The sequence below is a fragment of the Odontesthes bonariensis genome, chromosome 2, assembly GCF_027942865.1.
Source record: "Odontesthes bonariensis isolate fOdoBon6 chromosome 2, fOdoBon6.hap1, whole genome shotgun sequence".
NCBI lineage: Eukaryota > Metazoa > Chordata > Actinopteri > Atheriniformes > Atherinopsidae > Odontesthes > Odontesthes bonariensis.
This window is the reverse complement of record NC_134507.1, coordinates 36,606,282-36,625,568: the sequence shown is the minus strand read 5'-3', so window position 1 is coordinate 36,625,568 and position 19,287 is coordinate 36,606,282. Positions and strand designations below refer to the sequence as shown.

General features: G+C 47.5%; 17 non-coding genes and 2 pseudogenes across 17 annotated transcripts; 2 read left to right on the top strand and 17 right to left on the bottom strand.

The window, feature by feature from the left end:
- The first annotated feature begins 1,631 nt into the window (after window positions 1-1,631).
- Window positions 1,632-1,795, top strand: LOC142366376 (U1 spliceosomal RNA). The gene has a single exon (XR_012766802.1). It is a non-coding gene; the product is annotated as a U1 spliceosomal RNA (small nuclear RNA).
- Window positions 1,796-2,343: 548 nt separating this feature from the next.
- On the top strand, window positions 2,344-2,486 carry LOC142366599 (U1 spliceosomal RNA; annotated as a pseudogene).
- A 4,008-nt stretch (window positions 2,487-6,494) lies between these two features.
- On the bottom strand, window positions 6,495-6,685 carry LOC142368714 (U2 spliceosomal RNA). Its single transcript, XR_012767412.1, has one exon. It is a non-coding gene; the product is annotated as a U2 spliceosomal RNA (small nuclear RNA).
- A 301-nt stretch (window positions 6,686-6,986) lies between these two features.
- Window positions 6,987-7,099, bottom strand: LOC142371159 (U5 spliceosomal RNA). Its single transcript, XR_012767976.1, has one exon. It is a non-coding gene; the product is annotated as a U5 spliceosomal RNA (small nuclear RNA).
- Window positions 7,100-7,708: 609 nt separating this feature from the next.
- Window positions 7,709-7,827, bottom strand: LOC142375713 (5S ribosomal RNA). The gene has a single exon (XR_012769030.1). It is a non-coding gene; the product is annotated as a 5S ribosomal RNA (ribosomal RNA).
- A 364-nt stretch (window positions 7,828-8,191) lies between these two features.
- On the bottom strand, window positions 8,192-8,382 carry LOC142367902 (U2 spliceosomal RNA). The gene has a single exon (XR_012767203.1). It is a non-coding gene; the product is annotated as a U2 spliceosomal RNA (small nuclear RNA).
- Window positions 8,383-8,683: 301 nt separating this feature from the next.
- LOC142373376 (U5 spliceosomal RNA) lies at window positions 8,684-8,796 on the bottom strand. The gene has a single exon (XR_012768466.1). It is a non-coding gene; the product is annotated as a U5 spliceosomal RNA (small nuclear RNA).
- A 609-nt stretch (window positions 8,797-9,405) lies between these two features.
- Window positions 9,406-9,534, bottom strand: LOC142401176 (5S ribosomal RNA; annotated as a pseudogene).
- A 364-nt stretch (window positions 9,535-9,898) lies between these two features.
- Window positions 9,899-10,089, bottom strand: LOC142368706 (U2 spliceosomal RNA). Its single transcript, XR_012767411.1, has one exon. It is a non-coding gene; the product is annotated as a U2 spliceosomal RNA (small nuclear RNA).
- Window positions 10,090-10,390: 301 nt separating this feature from the next.
- LOC142372031 (U5 spliceosomal RNA) lies at window positions 10,391-10,503 on the bottom strand. Its single transcript, XR_012768176.1, has one exon. It is a non-coding gene; the product is annotated as a U5 spliceosomal RNA (small nuclear RNA).
- A 609-nt stretch (window positions 10,504-11,112) lies between these two features.
- On the bottom strand, window positions 11,113-11,231 carry LOC142375707 (5S ribosomal RNA). Its single transcript, XR_012769028.1, has one exon. It is a non-coding gene; the product is annotated as a 5S ribosomal RNA (ribosomal RNA).
- Window positions 11,232-11,595: 364 nt separating this feature from the next.
- On the bottom strand, window positions 11,596-11,786 carry LOC142367894 (U2 spliceosomal RNA). The gene has a single exon (XR_012767201.1). It is a non-coding gene; the product is annotated as a U2 spliceosomal RNA (small nuclear RNA).
- Window positions 11,787-12,087: 301 nt separating this feature from the next.
- On the bottom strand, window positions 12,088-12,200 carry LOC142373373 (U5 spliceosomal RNA). Its single transcript, XR_012768465.1, has one exon. It is a non-coding gene; the product is annotated as a U5 spliceosomal RNA (small nuclear RNA).
- Window positions 12,201-12,809: 609 nt separating this feature from the next.
- LOC142374752 (5S ribosomal RNA) lies at window positions 12,810-12,928 on the bottom strand. Its single transcript, XR_012768797.1, has one exon. It is a non-coding gene; the product is annotated as a 5S ribosomal RNA (ribosomal RNA).
- Window positions 12,929-13,292: 364 nt separating this feature from the next.
- On the bottom strand, window positions 13,293-13,483 carry LOC142367887 (U2 spliceosomal RNA). The gene has a single exon (XR_012767200.1). It is a non-coding gene; the product is annotated as a U2 spliceosomal RNA (small nuclear RNA).
- A 301-nt stretch (window positions 13,484-13,784) lies between these two features.
- LOC142371151 (U5 spliceosomal RNA) lies at window positions 13,785-13,897 on the bottom strand. Its single transcript, XR_012767975.1, has one exon. It is a non-coding gene; the product is annotated as a U5 spliceosomal RNA (small nuclear RNA).
- Window positions 13,898-14,506: 609 nt separating this feature from the next.
- LOC142374749 (5S ribosomal RNA) lies at window positions 14,507-14,625 on the bottom strand. The gene has a single exon (XR_012768796.1). It is a non-coding gene; the product is annotated as a 5S ribosomal RNA (ribosomal RNA).
- A 364-nt stretch (window positions 14,626-14,989) lies between these two features.
- LOC142369369 (U2 spliceosomal RNA) lies at window positions 14,990-15,180 on the bottom strand. The gene has a single exon (XR_012767598.1). It is a non-coding gene; the product is annotated as a U2 spliceosomal RNA (small nuclear RNA).
- Window positions 15,181-15,485: 305 nt separating this feature from the next.
- LOC142373370 (U5 spliceosomal RNA) lies at window positions 15,486-15,598 on the bottom strand. The gene has a single exon (XR_012768464.1). It is a non-coding gene; the product is annotated as a U5 spliceosomal RNA (small nuclear RNA).
- Between the last annotated feature and the right edge of the window lie 3,689 nt (window positions 15,599-19,287).

The window sequence follows — 19,287 nt, the reverse complement described above, 5'->3', positions numbered from 1 at the left end:
AAAGGGAAGAATTAACAAAATAAGGCGGCTTAAAACCACTCCCACAGACGACCAGGTGTACGAGCTGCCGGAATCACTGCTGCACACTCCAATCAGCTTCCTGGTCTCAGGGAGGAGACAAAGAAAGAGGGAGGAGAGAGACATGCCCAGCACAAGCCCCAGGGGCTGTGACACTAATCAGTTCTGTTTTAATCCCACCTAGGAAAGTGCTTTTAGACCTGGACCGAGCCATTTTTTATTTTCTGTGGGGCTCCAAGTGGGAAAGACTGAGGAGAGATGTAATGAAGAAACAAAAAGAGAAGGGAGGAAAAGGAGTGCCTGATTTTTATTTGTTTTTAGGAAGCAGATACACTACACTGCACATCCTACAGGCCACAGACCCATCCGGAAACCCCAAAACTAAAGCAATGACACGATTCTGGATGGGTTCTTACCTCAGAAGACTGAAGATTTTACCCACCGACCTAAAAGTGCCTGTGTCTTTTAGCCTGCCACCATCCTATGCTTTTATCCAGACGTTCTAAAAGCATTTTAACTTGGAGGCAGAGGAGTTGCATGTTTTAACAAACCACCGCTCTCTGATCTCTGTTGTGCAGGAGCGGGAACCAGTGAGTCCAGTGCGTGGGCTCGCGTTTGGCGAGCACTAAACAGTTTGGTGCAACGTCAACCATTCCGCTCTTCCAAACAAACTCCGGGACCTGTCATGGATGGTGGCTCATGAGATCCTGCCAGTCAGGTCCGTTATGCACTCCCGGGGCATGTCAGCGATCTCAACCTGCCCGCGACCTGGTTGTGGCGCGCCCGAGTCGGTGAGGCACCTGCTCTGGGATCTTAGAGATTAGTGATGGGATTTTCGGGTCTTTTTCCAGATGCGGCTCTAATGGCTCGACTTACTGTGGAGAGCCGTCTCTTTCGGCTCCACAACGGCTCCCCATATATCCCCGTCTAGCACTGGCAGAAGCAGAGAAAAACGCGCAAGGAGAGGGAGAGTGAGAGTGAGGGGGAGGGAGATGGGAGAGACAGCGAGGCACCGGTCCGAAGGACAAAAAAAATGACGTGGGAAAAAAACTGTCGGCTCTGTGGCACTGACAGGGAGGCAGAGAGACAGCGAGATACTGAAAGAAAAAAAAACGTCTCCCAAATAGGATCCCAAAATGGCTCCCATTATGGAGCCGGTTCCTGTCGTTCACTTCAAAGAGCCGGCTCTTAGAGCCGGATCGTTCGTGACCGACACATCACTATTAGAGATGGCAGCAAAAAGATGAAAAAAAAGAGCACATGTGAACAATGAAGTGGATGTTTAGCAAGTTTTGCTGAATACGGCAGCATGTCTGCACTGGAGATATTAAGCCGTGAGGGTTTGCCTCAACTAAGAATTTTCCCAGTGTGGGTGGGTGTGGCTCTAGAGACGGGGAGAGTGGAAAAACTAAATCAATTTGTGCTCCAAGTTCCTTGGTTGTTGAAACAAGAACTGATCAGAAAGATGAAGAAAAGCCGGAGTGTTTTAATCTGCAAGCTTTTCAGATTCAGGTTAGCTGCTGGCATGGCACAGCAGACAGTTGAATTTGCTGCACCGTCCGGCCGAGTGAGGCACCTGGAAAAGAGGAGTCAGCCTCTAACACTTTCAACTCATACTTACCTGGCAGGGGAGATACAATGATCAAGAAGGTGGTTCACCCAGGACGAGGCTCAGCCATTGCACACCGGCTGTACTGACCCTTCCGAATTCCCCAAATGTGGGAATCTCGACTGCATAATTTCTGGTAGTTGGGGACTGCGTTCGCGCTCTCCCCTGATTTGACTGTATAACGTGAATATCCCTGGGCAACTCTACCTTGGTTTTTGTCCTGGCGTTGCTGCTTTAAGGACACCTTTCCATCTTTAAAACCCATGTTTTGCAAGGTTTGCTGAATGCTGCGGCAGGTCTGCACAGCTGATATGCAGCTGCGCAGTTGTCAGGTGAGGTCATACAGTGCAGTCACCCCAGGGAGGTGGGCGTTGCCTTAGTGATGGCAACAACGAGATGAGAATACGGCAGCATTTCTGCACTGGAGATATTAAGCCGTGAGGGTTTGCCTCAACTAAGAATTTTCCCAGTGTGGGTGGGTGTGGCTCTAGAGATGGGGAGAGTGGAAAAACTAAATCAATTTGTGCTCCAAGTTCCTTGGTTGTTGAAACAAGAACTGATCAGGAAGATGAAGAAAAGCCGGAGTGTTTTAATCTGCAAGCTTTTCAGATTCAGGTTAGCTGCTGGCATGGCACTGCAGACAGTTGAATTTGCTGCACCGTCCGGCCGAGTGAGGCACCTGGAAAAGAGGTGTCAGCCTCTGACAGTTCTAACTCATACTTACCTGGCAGTGGAGATACCATGATCAAGAAGGTGGTTCACCCAGGATGAGGCTCAGCCATTGCACACCGGCTGTGCTGATTCTTGCGAATGGCCCTCAGCGCGTACAAAGTGCAAAATCGGATGTAGACTGTAAGACAAATAAGGCATATTATTGGGTAAAAGATTTGTCAATCAAATCCATGGAGAGGGAGGGATGGGAAATCATGGGCATGCTGTACTATTGGTCAATTAGCTGTCAAAAGCTGCCAGGCCATGTGGTGAAGTTTTGTTTCAGGGTGAATCTAGGGAAATGTACAAAATACGACTTAAATGATCGTTTTATACAAGTGTTTTGTCTAATTGGGAGTGTTGGACATTGAATCGTGTTTTAATGCTTGCATTGCTGTCTATTGATCACTTCATTTGAGTGATTTATTAATTTTCACCCACCAGCTGGTACTTGGTATTGTATGAAAAAAAGAAAAAGGTGGTTAAAGAAAGACATGAGACTAATTGGTGTGGCTATTTTTAGAAACATGTGGATGTGAATGTAAACAAAACCTCTAAAGCTCTTATTTTTGTCTTCCCATTGGTCGACCCGCTGGTTTGAGGCCTACATGGTGATGGAGACATTGATTATGGGGGAAATGACACACTGTTACCTCTGCAACATTGTCTATTAAGTCAATAAACTTTTTTATTTCTTCACAGTTGTATGCTGTTCATGTGTTTATTATTACAGATGATGGTATATCATGAATGATTATAATTACTGGTAGGTTACATTATAATGAATAGATTGAAGGAGAACATTGAAAGTGTTGACTTGGAATAAGAAATGACACAACACACTGCTACTGCAATTCAAGGCACTTTAAGGGCTGAAGTGCATTTATTCAAGTGCATTCTCATTTAGTAAACAAAGTTAAGACATGTATAGTGCACATTTTTCATGACAAGACATTTGAAATTAAGTGTGTGAGGGGGAGAGAGAGCGAGAAGGGGGGGGGGGGTGAGGTGGAGGTGGAGGGAGAGTGTGTGTGTGTGAGACAGAGACAGACTGACTGACCAGGAGCAGTGGGCAGACAGGAGAGAGAGCCATGTGCAACAGCAGATATGGGAACAAACAAGTTGCATGCTCATTTGGTAAACAAAGTGAAGACATGTATAGTGCACATTTGTCATGAAAAGATATTTGAAATTAAGTGTGTGTGTGTGTGAGAGAGAGAGAGACAGACAGACTGACTGACCAGGAGCAGTCGGCAGACAGAAGAGCCATGTGGAGTATGTGCCACAGCAGATATGGGAACAAACAAGAAATCAAGTGTAAGTGAACAATAAAAATGAGAACTGTATACATGTGCATGTAGGAGTGCAATCAGGAAACTATATACACAAACAACAACATAAAGTGACATCAAAGATAAGAGAAAAAAAAAGTTCAGACAAGTCAAGATCAGTCACTGGGCCTCAGTATCAGTCATTTACCAGCCGTTGATGTCACAGATGGGCCTCACCGTGTTGCCGTAGCCACAGCGGTACAGGAAAGCCTTCGGGTTGTCCTTGGCAGGGCAGCCGGGCTCGGTGCAGCGGACGCTGTAGCGCCACACACCAACTGGCCTCCAGAAGAAGACGCGGTGTCGGAAGAAACTGTCTGCCACGGGGACCGTGCTGCCATCCACCACACCGGGCATCTCGGGAGGGTGGAACCACATCTTTTCACTCTTCAGGACCTTCCTCCACCTCTTCCTGCCGTACATGTCAGAGAAGGGCCGCGGCTTCAGAAAGAGCCCCCTCTCCTCATCCTCCTTCAGCCACTTAATGTCTTGCTCGGGCAGCCCGCTGTCCTCAGCCTCCCAGGATTTGTGCCATCCTTCAAACAGGATTGAATATAGTATATACACACTGTCGAATGAGGCTTTTCATTACAGCAGCCCACTGGATGTGACATGCACGATCTGTGTGCTATTAGCCAGTAAACTAATACAACTTGTGTTAAATGAATATGTACCTTGTGTTTCGTAGGTGGACAGAGCCTCCACAAGCAGAGCGTCGTCTTCCCAGCTGGGGTCTGCTGAGCTGGGAGTGGTGGCTGATGGACGGGGCGCAAAGAAGGAGGGTACCGGTGAAGAGGTAGGCACAGCTGCACGGGTGCTGGGGTGGCAGGCGATGGTGTTGGGGCAGCCGACTTGGAGGAGGCCTTCTTCTTCGGCTTCGCAGTGGTGGTGGGGGATGCTGCTGCTGCTGCTGGTGCTGAAGGGGGCTTTGTGGTGGAGGTAGGTGTGGCTGATGGACGATTCTTGCTGGTGATGGAGGGAGGTGCAGGAGGAGGAGGTGATTGAGGGGCCTTGCTGATGGTGGCAGTGGGTGCTGCTGCTGCTGCTGCTGCAGATGCTGCTGGGGCCTTGCTGGTGATGGAGGGAGGTGCAGGAGGAGGAGGTGATGGAGGGGCCTTGCTGGTGGTGGGTGGTGCTGCTGCTGCTGCTGCAGATGCTGCTGGGGGCTTGCTGGAGGAAGCAGACGCGGTGGAAGGAGTGGCTACACCCTGCTGAGGTATTAGGAGGAATATTACATTTCAGTTGTGCTCAATACATTTGTTATGTTATTCCTTTATACACATGTTCACCTGCACACATACCTCCTTGTCCAGAATGTACTTTCTGAACCTCTTCAGGGCCTTTGAATTGATGTCATCCTCCTTCATGATGAGCCACTGCGTCACCGACGTGTAGGCCTCCTGCGCCCTCTTCCTCTCAGCGTCGCTGCCAGCCTGAGGATCCGCCAGGAGCCTCTTGTGCAGGCTGTACCACTGCCACATCTCCAGGTAGGTGAACGACTTGAACCTCCCCTGTCCATAGATGGCCCGGTCCACATTCACCTCCAGGTGGCACGAGACGGTGGTGAAGAGGTGCGCGTACTTGACCAGCTGCTCCTTCAGCCACTCGTCGTTGATGGTCTTCCTCTTCTCAGGGTGCCTCATCTCCTTCATGTGGCGGTCGACGATGCTGAAATGGCATAGTAATGTAACATAGTGATACAGTACTATTAAGTTATAACACTATTCACATGGCGATCACGTTTAGTGTACCACACTTACTATTTGCAGTAGCCGACATCATTCTCGACCAGCCACTTGAAGCTCTTGCTGGTGTACTGGCCAAAGGTCATCACCAGCTGCCCCAGGACTTGCGCCTCAGTTGGAGAGGGTGTGACGATCTGGCATTTCCTCAAAGCTGTAGACAGATAAATAAGGGGGAACAAAATTAAAGTAATCATGCCTAGACAGTAGTGCAGTTGTAAGCACAGGGTTGTGCATGCACTCTTCTCACCTTCTTTGTAAGCCTTGTCTGAGTCTCTCAGCCTACTGTCCACTGTCTCACGGTCCCGTGCATGTGCCTTAAGGAAGTCCTTGGCCTCCTTCGTCATCCCAAGCACACACTGCTGCCTGTCCTTAGGGAAGCTTGTGTCCAGGATGGACAGCACAGGCATCAGAGGATCCATTTGCTTCTGTAAACACACACAGACAGACACACACACACTAACACACACACACACAGCCATCCTGTATAGTATAACCAGTTGTTTAGTTTACAAGTTATAGAGGGGAAAAAAGCACAGAGGCTGACACGATTGCATTACTGTAGTTATAAATCTGTATAACTATGGGATATTACCGGTAATAGAAAATTGTTCCATGTAGTAATGGCATGAGACTAGTATAAAAGCTTTGTATTAGAATAGGATGCATATTATTCAGAAATCTGTGTCACAACAGATGTTTCAACAAAAGACATGCAGAGAGAAGAGAAGAGAAAAATACTCACCTACAGCACCTGATATTCCCATACGTTTCCACTATTTTACCAGAGAGTTGGCTTGAGAGGCTGATGTTGAGCCTGCACGTCGACTTCCCTGATGTGATTGTTCTCTGCAGCTGAAAATGGGACTCTCAGATAACTTAGTGTGTGTCTGTCAAGCTCCTCTGTTCTCTGTGTGTAGTTTGGTGTTCATGGTCATACAGGGAAACCAGGGAAGCTCAGTCCCACGACATGCTCATAAACTGCGTCTTTTCTAAAGATTATAGTCCTATTTTAGAAGTCAGAATACAACGGCTCCCTGAAACTACCACCATGTACCGCTGGTTTTGTTATTTCACAAGAGTTGGGAAGAGTGCACCGTTCCCGGCGGCACTGCAGTACCGGGTCGATGCGTGGCGTGAACGGAGCAAGCCCCTTTTTCAACCCCTGTGCCTAAAAATCCATTTAATATGTAGTCCTCATATAGAGGACGTATCAGATATTAAACTGATAAGAACAGATACTACACTTGATCTTAGCCAAAAGGCCGAGAAGCGATAACCCTCCACTGTTTCACGTCCGAGCGCCCTTCCTGGCACAATGCGCACTTGTGGCGGTGCTCTTTTTTTGCCTACAAAGCGTGACTTTGCACCTCCGCCCACCCGCTGCAGTGAGCACTCTTCAGCCGTTTCAGATGGTACAACTTTGCACTCCCGCCCGCTCCACTGAGCACCATTCAAACAACAATTTAGCGCTCCAGCTTTGAACATGGGCACGGTCTCAACAAATAAGGTGACTCTACTCCGAGAAATCACTTGGCACAGCAAGAAGATTTCCTTTGCACCGACAGAATGGGCTTCACCCGCAAAGGTAAAGCCTTCCAAAAATAGAAACAACTCATTAATGTTGCTCTCCACGGAAGTCTTTAGTAAAAGGCGAAAGACTTGTACGTTATGAAGAGAAACCAGAGTACGAGTATTTGAAACTGCGGGAGCAGTGCATCAGGCTAGTTGGTATAGCCACCTTCCCCACGGTGAGCTTTGCTTGGTTGAGACGCTGGCTCCTCGGCCGACCAGGTAGGAACAATCGGGCCCTATTCAATGGCTGCTTTGTCTTTTACTCTGTGCAAAAGACTAGGGGTGTTGAGGCTTTGTTCTGACCGCTCATTGGGTGTAGAGCTTTTTTTCAAGCAATTCTCCCAGTCGGCCCAATCCCAGAGCCATCTCAAAGTGGAGTTCACTTTCACTCTCTTTTCGCAGACTAAAAGCCAGAGTTTTATCTCAGAAGCTAAGCAGAGTTGGGCCTGGTTAGTACTTGGATGGGGAGACCGCCTGGGAATACCAGGTGCTGTAAGCCTTTTGGCTTCTCCAGGCGCATGCAGTTTGACTGCGTCAAATGCAAAGGCAGTCCCTGTTTGACTTTTTGGAACTGCTCCTTTGTCAGGACAAAGTTAAATGTATGAGGATCAAAGGCAACCATGACCTGGGACACCTTAGCAGATCCAGGATCAGCAAGATGGATCACAGGGTGATCAACAGATGTTTCAACAAAAGACATGCAGAGAGAAGAGAAGAGAGAAAAATGCTTACAGCACCTGGTATTCCCAAGCGGTCTCCCATCCAAGTACTAACCAGGCCCGACCCTGCTTGGCTTCCGAGATCGGACGAGATCGGGCGTGTTCAGGGCAGTGTGGCCGTAAGCCACAGTCCTCGTGACAAATATGTGTTACATAGGTGCTGGAACCATACGTTTCCCCTATTTTACCAGAGAGTTGGCTTGAGAGGCTGATGTTGAGCCTGCACGTCGACTTCCCTGATGTGTTTTTTCTCTGCAGCTGAAAATGGGACTCTCAGATAACTTAGTGTGTGTCTGTCAAGCTCCTCTGTTCTCTGTGTGTAGTTTGGTGTTCATGGTCATACAGAGAAACCAGGGAAGCTCAATCCCACGACGTGCTCATAAACTGCGTCTTTTCTAAAGATTATAGTTGTATTTTAGAAGTCAGAATACAACGGCTCCCTGAAACTACCACCATGTACCGCTGGTTTTGTTATTTCACAAGAGTTGGGAAGAGTGCACCGTTCCCGGCGGCACTGCAGTACCGGGTCGATGCGTGGAGTGAACGGAGCAAGCCCCTTTTTCAACCCCTGTGCCTAAAAATCCATTTAATATGTAGTCCTCATATAGAGGACGTATCAGATATTAAACTGATAAGAACAGATACTACACTTGATCTTAGCCAAAAGGCCGAGAAGCGATAACCCTCCACTGTTTCACGTCCGAGCGCCCTTCCTGGCACAATGCGCACTTGTGGCGGTGCTCTTTTTTTGCCTACAAAGCGTGACTTTGCACCTCCGCCCACCCGCTGCAGTGAGCACTCTTCAGCCGTTTCAGATGGTACAACTTTGCACTCCCGCCCGCTCCACTGAGCACCATTCAAACAACAATTTAGCGCTCCAGCTTTGAACATGGGCACGGTCTCAACAAATAAGGTGACTCTACTCCGAGAAATCACTTGGCACAGCAAGAAGATTTCCTTTGCACCGACAGAATGGGCTTCACCCGCAAAGGTAAAGCCTTCCAAAAATAGAAACAACTCATTAATGCTGCTCTCCACGGAAGTCTTTAGTAAAAGGCGAAAGACTTGTACGTTATGAAGAGAAACCAGAGTACGAGTATTTGAAACTGCGGGAGCAGTGCATCAGGCTAGTTGGTATAGCCACCTTCCCCACGGTGAGCTTTGCTTGGTTGAGACGCTGGCTCCTCGGCCGACCAGGTAGGAACAATCGGGCCCTATTCAATGGCTGCTTTGTCTTTTACTCTGTGCAAAAGACTAGGGGTGTTGAGGCTTTGTTCTGACCGCTCATTGGGTGTAGAGCTTTTTTTCAAGCAATTCTCCCAGTCGGCCCAATCCCAGAGCCATCTCAAAGTGGAGTTCACTTTCACTCTCTTTTCGCAGACTAAAAGCCAGAGTTTTATCTCAGAAGCTAAGCAGAGTTGGGCCTGGTTAGTACTTGGATGGGGAGACCGCCTGGGAATACCAGGTGCTGTAAGCCTTTTGGCTTCTCCAGGCGCATGCAGTTTGACTGCGTCAAATGCAAAGGCAGTCCCTGTTTGACTTTTTGGAACTGCTCCTTTGTCAGGACAAAGTTAAATGTATGAGGATCAAAGGCAACCATGACCTGGGACACCTTAGCAGATCCAGGATCAGCAAGATGGATCACAGGGTGATCAACAGATGTTTCAACAAAAGACATGCAGAGAGAAGAGAAGAGAGAAAAATGCTTACAGCACCTGGTATTCCCAAGCGGTCTCCCATCCAAGTACTAACCAGGCCCGACCCTGCTTGGCTTCCGAGATCGGACGAGATCGGACGAGATCGGGCGTGTTCAGGGCGGTGTGGCCGTAAGCCACAGTCCTCGTGACAAATATGTGTTACATAGGTGCTGGAACCATACGTTTCCCCTATTTTACCAGAGAGTTGGCTTGAGAGGCTGATGTTGAGCCTGCACGTCGACTTCCCTGATGTGATTGTTCTCTGCAGCTGAAAATGGGACTCTCAGATAACTTAGTGTGTGTCTGTCAAGCTCCTCTGTTCTCTGTGTGTAGTTTGGTGTTCATGGTCATACAGGGAAACCAGGGAAGCTCAGTCCCACGACATGCTCATAAACTGCGTCTTTTCTAAAGATTATAGTCCTATTTTAGAAGTCAGAATACAACGGCTCCCTGAAACTACCACCATGTACCGCTGGTTTTGTTATTTCACAAGAGTTGGGAAGAGTGCACCGTTCCCGGCGGCACTGCAGTACCGGGTCGATGCGTGGCGTGAACGGAGCAAGCCCCTTTTTCAACCCCTGTGCCTAAAAATCCATTTAATATGTAGTCCTCATATAGAGGACGTATCAGATATTAAACTGATAAGAACAGATACTACACTTGATCTTAGCCAAAAGGCCGAGAAGCGATAACCCTCCACTGTTTCACGTCCGAGCGCCCTTCCTGGCACAATGCGCACTTGTGGCGGTGCTCTTTTTTTGCCTACAAAGCGTGACTTTGCACCTCCGCCCACCCGCTGCAGTGAGCACTCTTCAGCCGTTTCAGATGGTACAACTTTGCACTCCCGCCCGCTCCACTGAGCACCATTCAAACAACAATTTAGCGCTCCAGCTTTGAACAGGGGCACAGTCTCAACAAATAAGGTGACTCTACTCCGAGAAATCACTTGGCACAGCAAGAAGATTTCCTTTGCACCGACAGAATGGGCTTCACCCGCAAAGGTAAAGCCTTCCAAAAATAGAAACAACTCATTAATGTTGCTCTCCACGGAAGTCTTTAGTAAAAGGCAAAAGACTTGTACGTTATGAAGAGAAACCAGAGTACGAGTATTTGAAACTGCGGGAGCAGTGCATCAGGCTAGTTGGTATAGCCACCTTCCCCACGGTGAGCTTTGCTTGGTTGAGACGCTGGCTCCTCGGCCGACCAGGTAGGAACAATCGGGCCCTATTCAATGGCTGCTTTGTCTTTTACTCTGTGCAAAAGACTAGGGGTGTTGAGGCTTTGTTCTGACCGCTCATTGGGTGTAGAGGTTTTTTTCAAGCAATTCTCCCAGTCGGCCCAATCCCAGAGCCATCTCAAAGTGGAGTTCACTTTCACTCTCTTTTCGCAGACTAAAAGCCAGAGTTTTATCTCAGAAGCTAAGCAGAGTTGGGCCTGGTTAGTACTTGGATGGGGAGACCGCCTGGGAATACCAGGTGCTGTAAGCCTTTTGGCTTCTCCAGGCGCATGCAGTTTGACTGCGTCAAATGCAAAGGCAGTCCCTGTTTGACTTTTTGGAACTGCTCCTTTGTCAGGACAAAGTTAAATGTATGAGGATCAAAGGCAACCATGACCTGGGACACCTTAGCAGATCCAGGATCAGCAAGATGGATCACAGGGTGATCAACAGATGTTTCAACAAAAGACATGCAGAGAGAAGAGAAGAGAGAAAAATGCTTACAGCACCTGGTATTCCCAAGCGGTCTCCCATCCAAGTACTAACCAGGCCCGACCCTGCTTGGCTTCCGAGATCGGACGAGATCGGGCGTGTTCAGGGCAGTGTGGCCGTAAGCCACAGTCCTCGTGACAAATATGTGTTACATAGGTGCTGGAACCATACGTTTCCCCTATTTTACCAGAGAGTTGGCTTGAGAGGCTGATGTTGAGCCTGCACGTCGACTTCCCTGATGTGTTTTTTCTCTGCAGCTGAAAATGGGACTCTCAGATAACTTAGTGTGTGTCTGTCAAGCTCCTCTGTTCTCTGTGTGTAGTTTGGTGTTCATGGTCATACAGAGAAACCAGGGAAGCTCAATCCCACGACGTGCTCATAAACTGCGTCTTTTCTAAAGATTATAGTTGTATTTTAGAAGTCAGAATACAACGGCTCCCTGAAACTACCACCATGTACCGCTGGTTTTGTTATTTCACAAGAGTTGGGAAGAGTGCACCGTTCCCGGCGGCACTGCAGTACCGGGTCGATGCGTGGAGTGAACGGAGCAAGCCCCTTTTTCAACCCCTGTGCCTAAAAATCCATTTAATATGTAGTCCTCATATAGAGGACGTATCAGATATTAAACTGATAAGAACAGATACTACACTTGATCTTAGCCAAAAGGCCGAGAAGCGATAACCCTCCACTGTTTCACGTCCGAGCGCCCTTCCTGGCACAATGCGCACTTGTGGCGGTGCTCTTTTTTTGCCTACAAAGCGTGACTTTGCACCTCCGCCCACCCGCTGCAGTGAGCACTCTTCAGCCGTTTCAGATGGTACAACTTTGCACTCCCGCCCGCTCCACTGAGCACCATTCAAACAACAATTTAGCGCTCCAGCTTTGAACATGGGCACGGTCTCAACAAATAAGGTGACTCTACTCCGAGAAATCACTTGGCACAGCAAGAAGATTTCCTTTGCACCGACAGAATGGGCTTCACCCGCAAAGGTAAAGCCTTCCAAAAATAGAAACAACTCATTAATGCTGCTCTCCACGGAAGTCTTTAGTAAAAGGCGAAAGACTTGTACGTTATGAAGAGAAACCAGAGTACGAGTATTTGACACTGCGGGAGCAGTGCATCAGGCTAGTTGGTATAGCCACCTTCCCCACGGTGAGCTTTGCTTGGTTGAGACGCTGGCTCCTCGGCCGACCAGGTAGGAACAATCGGGCCCTATTCAATGGCTGCTTTGTCTTTTACTCTGTGCAAAAGACTAGGGGTGTTGAGGCTTTGTTCTGACCGCTCATTGGGTGTAGAGCTTTTTTTCAAGCAATTCTCCCAGTCGGCCCAATCCCAGAGCCATCTCAAAGTGGAGTTCACTTTCACTCTCTTTTCGCAGACTAAAAGCCAGAGTTTTATCTCAGAAGCTAAGCAGAGTTGGGCCTGGTTAGTACTTGGATGGGGAGACCGCCTGGGAATACCAGGTGCTGTAAGCCTTTTGGCTTCTCCAGGCGCATGCAGTTTGACTGCGTCAAATGCAAAGGCAGTCCCTGTTTGACTTTTTGGAACTGCTCCTTTGTCAGGACAAAGTTAAATGTATGAGGATCAAAGGCAACCATGACCTGGGACACCTTAGCAGATCCAGGATCAGCAAGATGGATCACAGGGTGATCAACAGATGTTTCAACAAAAGACATGCAGAGAGAAGAGAAGAGAGAAAAATGCTTACAGCACCTGGTATTCCCAAGCGGTCTCCCATCCAAGTACTAACCAGGCCCGACCCTGCTTGGCTTCCGAGATCGGACGAGATCGGGCGTGTTCAGGGCGGTGTGGCCGTAAGCCACAGTCCTCGTGACAAATATGTGTTACATAGGTGCTGGAACCATACGTTTCCCCTATTTTACCAGAGAGTTGGCTTGAGAGGCTGATGTTGAGCCTGCACGTCGACTTCCCTGATGTGTTTTTTCTCTGCAGCTGAAAATGGGACTCTCAGATAACTTAGTGTGTGTCTGTCAAGCTCCTCTGTTCTCTGTGTGTAGTTTGGTGTTCATGGTCATACAGAGAAACCAGGGAAGCTCAATCCCACGACGTGCTCATAAACTGCGTCTTTTCTAAAGATTATAGTTGTATTTTAGAAGTCAGAATACAACGGCTCCCTGAAACTACCACCATGTACCGCTGGTTTTGTTATTTCACAAGAGTTGGGAAGAGTGCACCGTTCCCGGCGGCACTGCAGTACCGGGTCGATGCGTGGAGTGAACGGAGCAAGCCCCTTTTTCAACCCCTGTGCCTAAAAATCCATTTAATATGTAGTCCTCATATAGAGGACGTATCAGATATTAAACTGATAAGAACAGATACTACACTTGATCTTAGCCAAAAGGCCGAGAAGCGATAACCCTCCACTGTTTCACGTCCGAGCGCCCTTCCTGGCACAATGCGCACTTGTGGCGGTGCTCTTTTTTTGCCTACAAAGCGTGACTTTGCACCTCCGCCCACCCGCTGCAGTGAGCACTCTTCAGCCGTTTCAGATGGTACAACTTTGCACTCCCGCCCGCTCCACTGAGCACCATTCAAACAACAATTTAGCGCTCCAGCTTTGAACATGGGCACGGTCTCAACAAATAAGGTGACTCTACTCCGAGAAATTACTTGGCACAGCAAGAAGATTTCCTTTGCACCGACAGAATGGGCTTCACCCGCAAAGGTAAAGCCTTCCAAAAATAGAAACAACTCATTAATGTTGCTCTCCACGGAAGTCTTTAGTAAAAGGCGAAAGACTTGTACGTTATGAAGAGAAACCAGAGTACGAGTATTTGAAACTGCGGGAGCAGTGCATCAGGCTAGTTGGCATAGCCACCTTCCCCACGGTGAGCTTTGCTTGGTTGAGACGCTGGCTCCTCGGCCGACCAGGTAGGAACAATCGGGCCCTATTCAATGGCTGCTTTGTCTTTTACTCTGTGCAAAAGACTAGGGGTGTTGAGGCTTTGTTCTGACCGCTCATTGGGTGTAGAGGTTTTTTTCAAGCAATTCTCCCAGTCGGCCCAATCCCAGAGCCATCTCAAAGTGGAGTTCACTTTCACTCTCTTTTCGCAGACTAAAAGCCAGAGTTTTATCTCAGAAGCTAAGCAGAGTTGGGCCTGGTTAGTACTTGGATGGGGAGACCGCCTGGGAATACCAGGTGCTGTAAGCCTTTTGGCTTCTCCAGGCGCATGCAGTTTGACTGCGTCAAATGCAAAGGCAGTCCCTGTTTGACTTTTTGGAACTGCTCCTTTGTCAGGACAAAGTTAAATGTATGAGGATCAAAGGCAACCATGACCTGGGACACCTTAGCAGATCCAGGATCAGCAAGATGGATCACAGGGTGATCAACAGATGTTTCAACAAAAGACATGCAGAGAGAAGAGAAGAGAGAAAAATGCTTACAGCACCTGGTATTCCCAAGCGGTCTCCCATCCAAGTACTAACCAGGCCCGACCCTGCTTGGCTTCCGAGATCGGACGAGATCGGGCGTGTTCAGGGCGGTGTGGCCGTAAGCCACAGTCCCCGTGACAAATATGTGTTACATAGGTGCTGGAACCATACGTTGCCCCTATTTTACCAGAGAGTTGGCTTGAGAGGCTGATGTTGAGCCTGCACGTCGACTTCCCTGATGTGATTGTTCTCTGCAGCTGAAAATGGGACTCTCAGATAACTTAGTGTGTGTCTGTCAAGCTCCTCTGTTCTCTGTGTGTAGTTTGGTGTTCATGGTCATACAGAGAAACCAGGGAAGCTCAATCCCACGACGTGCTCATAAACTGCGTCTTTTCTAAAGATTATAGTTCCATTTTAGAAGTCAGAATACAATGGCTCCCTGAAACTACCACCATGTACCGCTGGTTTTGTTATTTCACAAGAGTTGGGAAGAGTGCACCGTTCCCGGCGGCACTGCAGTACCGGGTCGATGCGTGGAGTGAACGGAGCAAGCCCCTTTTTCAACCCTTGTGCCTAAAAATTCATTTAATATGTAGTCCTCATATAGAGGACGTATCAGATATTAAACTGATAAGAACAGATACTACACTTGATCTTAGCCAAAAGGCCGAGAAGCGATAACCCTCCACTCTTTCACGTCCGAGAGCCCTTCCTGGCACAATGCGCACTTGTGGCGGTGCTCTTTTTTTGCCTACAAAGCGTGACTTTGCACCTCCGCCCACCCGCTGCAGTGAGCACTCTTCAGCCGTTTCAGATGGTACAACTTTGCACTCCCGCCCGCTCCACTGAGCACCATTCAAACAACAACAATTTAGCGCTCCAGGCTTTGAACATGGGCACGGTCTCAAGAAATAAGGTGACTCTACTCCGAGAAGTCACTTGGCACAGCAAGAAGATTTCCTTTGCACAGACAGAATGGGCTTCACCCGCAAAGGTAAAGCCTTCCAAAAATAGAAACAACTCATTAATGCTGCTCTCCACGGAAGTCTTTAGTAAAAGGCGAAAGACTTGTACGTTATGAAGAGAAACCAGAGTACGAGTATTTGACACTGCGGGAGCAGTGCATCAGGCTAGTTGGCATAGCCACCTTCCCCACGGTGAGCTTTGCTTGGTTGAGACGCTGGCTCCTCGGCCGACCGCTGATAAGAACAGATACTACACTTGATCTTAGCCAAAAGGCCGAGAAGCGATAACCCTCCACTCTTTCACGTCCGAGAGCCCTTCCTGGCACAATGCGCACTTGTGGCGGTGCTCTTTTTTTGCCTACAAAGCGTCACTTTGCACCTCCGCCCACCCGCTGCAGTGAGCACTCTTCAGCCGTTTCAGATGGTACAACTTTGCACTCCCGCCCGCTCAGGACAAAGTTAAATGTATGAGGATCAAAACCAACAATGGCCTGGGACATCTCAGCAGGTCCAGGATCAGAAACATGGAGACTGAGGGCCAATAGAAACAGAGGTGTCTGCCAACCAATCAGCAGCAGCCGAAACTGGTTAACTTCCTCGTGTCTGTGTGTCTGTGTGTGTGTGTCACAGGGTGATCGGCAAATTTTTCAACACAAGACATGCAGGACGCAGAAGTAAATGTAACTGTATTTTTTTGAAGAATTGGAAAGAATTGTCCTTGTGGATAAAAATCATGTCATTAACATCCATTTCTGTGACGGAAGTTAATTTGTTAATGTGTTGACAGCAGCACCGTCACTGTGAAGGAGAGAGCATGAGAGTGTTAGTAGCTGATGGATCACTATTTTCTATACCTGGGTGGTAGAACACAAACAGTTATACACATAGATTATATAAACCACCCCAGTCTGAACATCACCTGAGATGTCTACCCTTTGAGGGACATTTGTTTTTTGAGGTGTGGGAGTTAGAGGCAGCTGGAAGCTCTAACAGTCAACCAGCCACAGAGGATGAAGCTCTGATCACTTTTTTCTCATTCTCATGAGAAAATCTCAGCAATCTCATTGCTTTACAACTTCACCGCTTGACTAGGCTCATGGATTATCTATATACAATACATCTTCACTGTAAAGTCCAATAGCTGTCCTGACATACATACATTCCTTAACTTTATTAGGTTAATTACCATATGCACTTATGACTGATTTTTATGAAGTAAAAGTTAGTTGCATGGTGAAAAATGCAAAAAACTTAGTGTTTAGAGGGAAGATGACTTTATTTAGAGTGAAGCTCATTCAACAATAAGTAGCAACACAGTCTCACTCCCACTGCGCATTCAAAGAAGAAGAAGTGTGCATGCATGCGACATTCAGTCTCTCCCGCTCAGCAAAGTATATTAGGTCTATGTCAGCAACGCAGCAGTCCAGCACACAGGCCGGGGCACTGAGGGCAGCCTGCTGAGTCCACTTTTTTAAATTCTTTTGAAGAAGAATAAATAAGGTAAGTTATCAAGCAAGTATGTTTGTTAATATGTTTTCATTACTGCTCTGACTGTTAGCGTTCACTAGCTAACGTTAGCATTAGTTAGCTAGCTAACGAACCAAACAGGCATAACGTTAGCCTGTTCAGGCCATGGTTAAGGCGAGTTTGGGAGGTTTCCCAGTCCTGTGATTATCTTAAAACCTTCGAAAAGTTCCAAAGCCTAATTACTTTGAAAGTCTCACATTTGAAATGTTGTAGCATGAGTTTTCCGTTTTCCCCAAATTGACAGCGATGGCATTTTGGCCTGACTTTCAAATTTGCAAGGTGGAAATGACAGTTTTCAGTTAAGGCAGCATGAATGTGTTTGATGCAGAGAGGAGGATAAATGAGGTTCATAATGCACTGGCGCTGTCTTTCCTTGGGGAAATGGTGAAGGCTGGTGTAGTAGCATAGATGCTTTCGCATCCTATGAGTCATGACGGCCCTAATTGCACACCGCAATAAGGGTAAATAGCCATTTACTGCAGGTGGGATGGACTATATAGCCCAGTTACCTCCTCATCTCGCTCTTTTTGCGCTCCGTGCCCATATTATTTCCCAGCAGAGTGGCTGAGCTCAGGTGTCTTGCTCCGTGTGCGACACATAACCCAGTTGGTTTGAGGTGGTATTACTATTTTCAAAATAAATTGGCAATTGGCAACAATTTATCAAGAACCCATTTTAAATTTTGAACTTCATACCAATATTGTTCCATATGTAGTATCTATGTGGGGGAAAATTATGTTTGTAGATCAATGACCAAGAAAGAAGCATCTGTTTATGAAAGTAGGATAGTTTTGAGGGGATTTTTTCAACATTATAATTACAAAGTAAAAAGAAATTTAGGCCTCCTAATTTAGAGAAAATTAAATTCGGTATGAAGTTCCAAATTGAAGATGTGTTCTTGATAAATTGTTTAAGCCAATTTATCCGTAAGGTCACTGTGAGTGTTCATAATGGCCAAATGTGTGAGTCTCTCCTGCGTCATGGTGCTGCGCAGCCAGGTTTTCAGACTGAGAAAGAGCGCTCAGATGCCGTGACAGATATGGGCAGGGCCAGGGAAAGCCTAATGATCTTCTCCACCTCTGACAGCATGGAGCGGGGTTGGTGCTGCAAGGTTTGCAGGATGGACCCCTTTGCAGGAAAGCCCTCCTCTTTCCCCCGTCCCTGCATACAACTATAAAGAATGTGAAGGGGACAAAGGGCCTCCTCACACTGGAGGGCAAAGTTGTTCAGGTATGTTGATTTGTCTTCATCAGAAGAACACACTAATACACTCAGATAAATTACCGTGCTTAACTGTAATTCAGAGATACAAACATTTTAGGTAGACAAAGTAATGCAGTAAAAATCTGTGATTTTCTTGTAAACAACAGACTTTCTGCAGCTTTATTGTCTAATGACCAGTATTTGAAATGTTTTATTACGGAAAAGCTGTTGCAATGACATGTTTAGGTCTAATTAGATCACTAAGTGATTGAACTTGTTCTTATTTAGCTCTCAGCTGTGAAAAAGGTCCGCAGTGGGAGAGAGGAGGTCCCGCTGCGTGAGGTGAAGCTGCAGCAGGTAAGACCAGAGAACGGGAGGATTGGAGAGGAGGGACAACCTCTGTAGTTTCTAGATAAGGGAAGATAAAATAAGATAACTTTCATATTCTGTGAGTACCTTAGTAGTCTATGGGAGTGTGCTAACTGTCTCTTTCTGTGGCGCTGGTTGTTTATATGTTCACTGTGGTCACTTGTAGGCTGCACATTACAGAGTAATCTCTGGTGCCTTTATAGTTCTGACATCTCATACTGTGTTCTGTACAGGATAAAGCTTCTGCCTCCCTCACGCTGTGGCGGGAAGCTGCAGTCCAGGAGCTGGACCTCGGCAGCCAGTGCAGGATTACCCACTTAAAGTCCAACATGGATGCAGGAGGGGACTTCCTGCACACAACACCCTACAGCAATGTAGAAGTAAAAAGCATTCTAATTCATCTAATCTAAAAACACATTCTAATCAGAATCAGAATGAGCTTTATTTGCCAAGTCGGTAGGCACATACAAGGAGTTGTTTTCTCTGGTTTAAACATGTAAAAGGCCACATGAAGTTTGGAGGTCTGCAGCAATTGACTCTGCAGAAAGGTCGCCAACCTTCTGCAGAGTCCATTGCTACAGACCTCCAAACCCGCTCTGTCATTTTACGTGGCCGACCACTTGGTGGCTGAGCTGCTGGCGTTCCCAGTCGCTTCCACTTTGTTCTAACACCACTGACAGCTGACTGTGGGATATTTAGGAGCGAGGAAATGTCTCCACTGG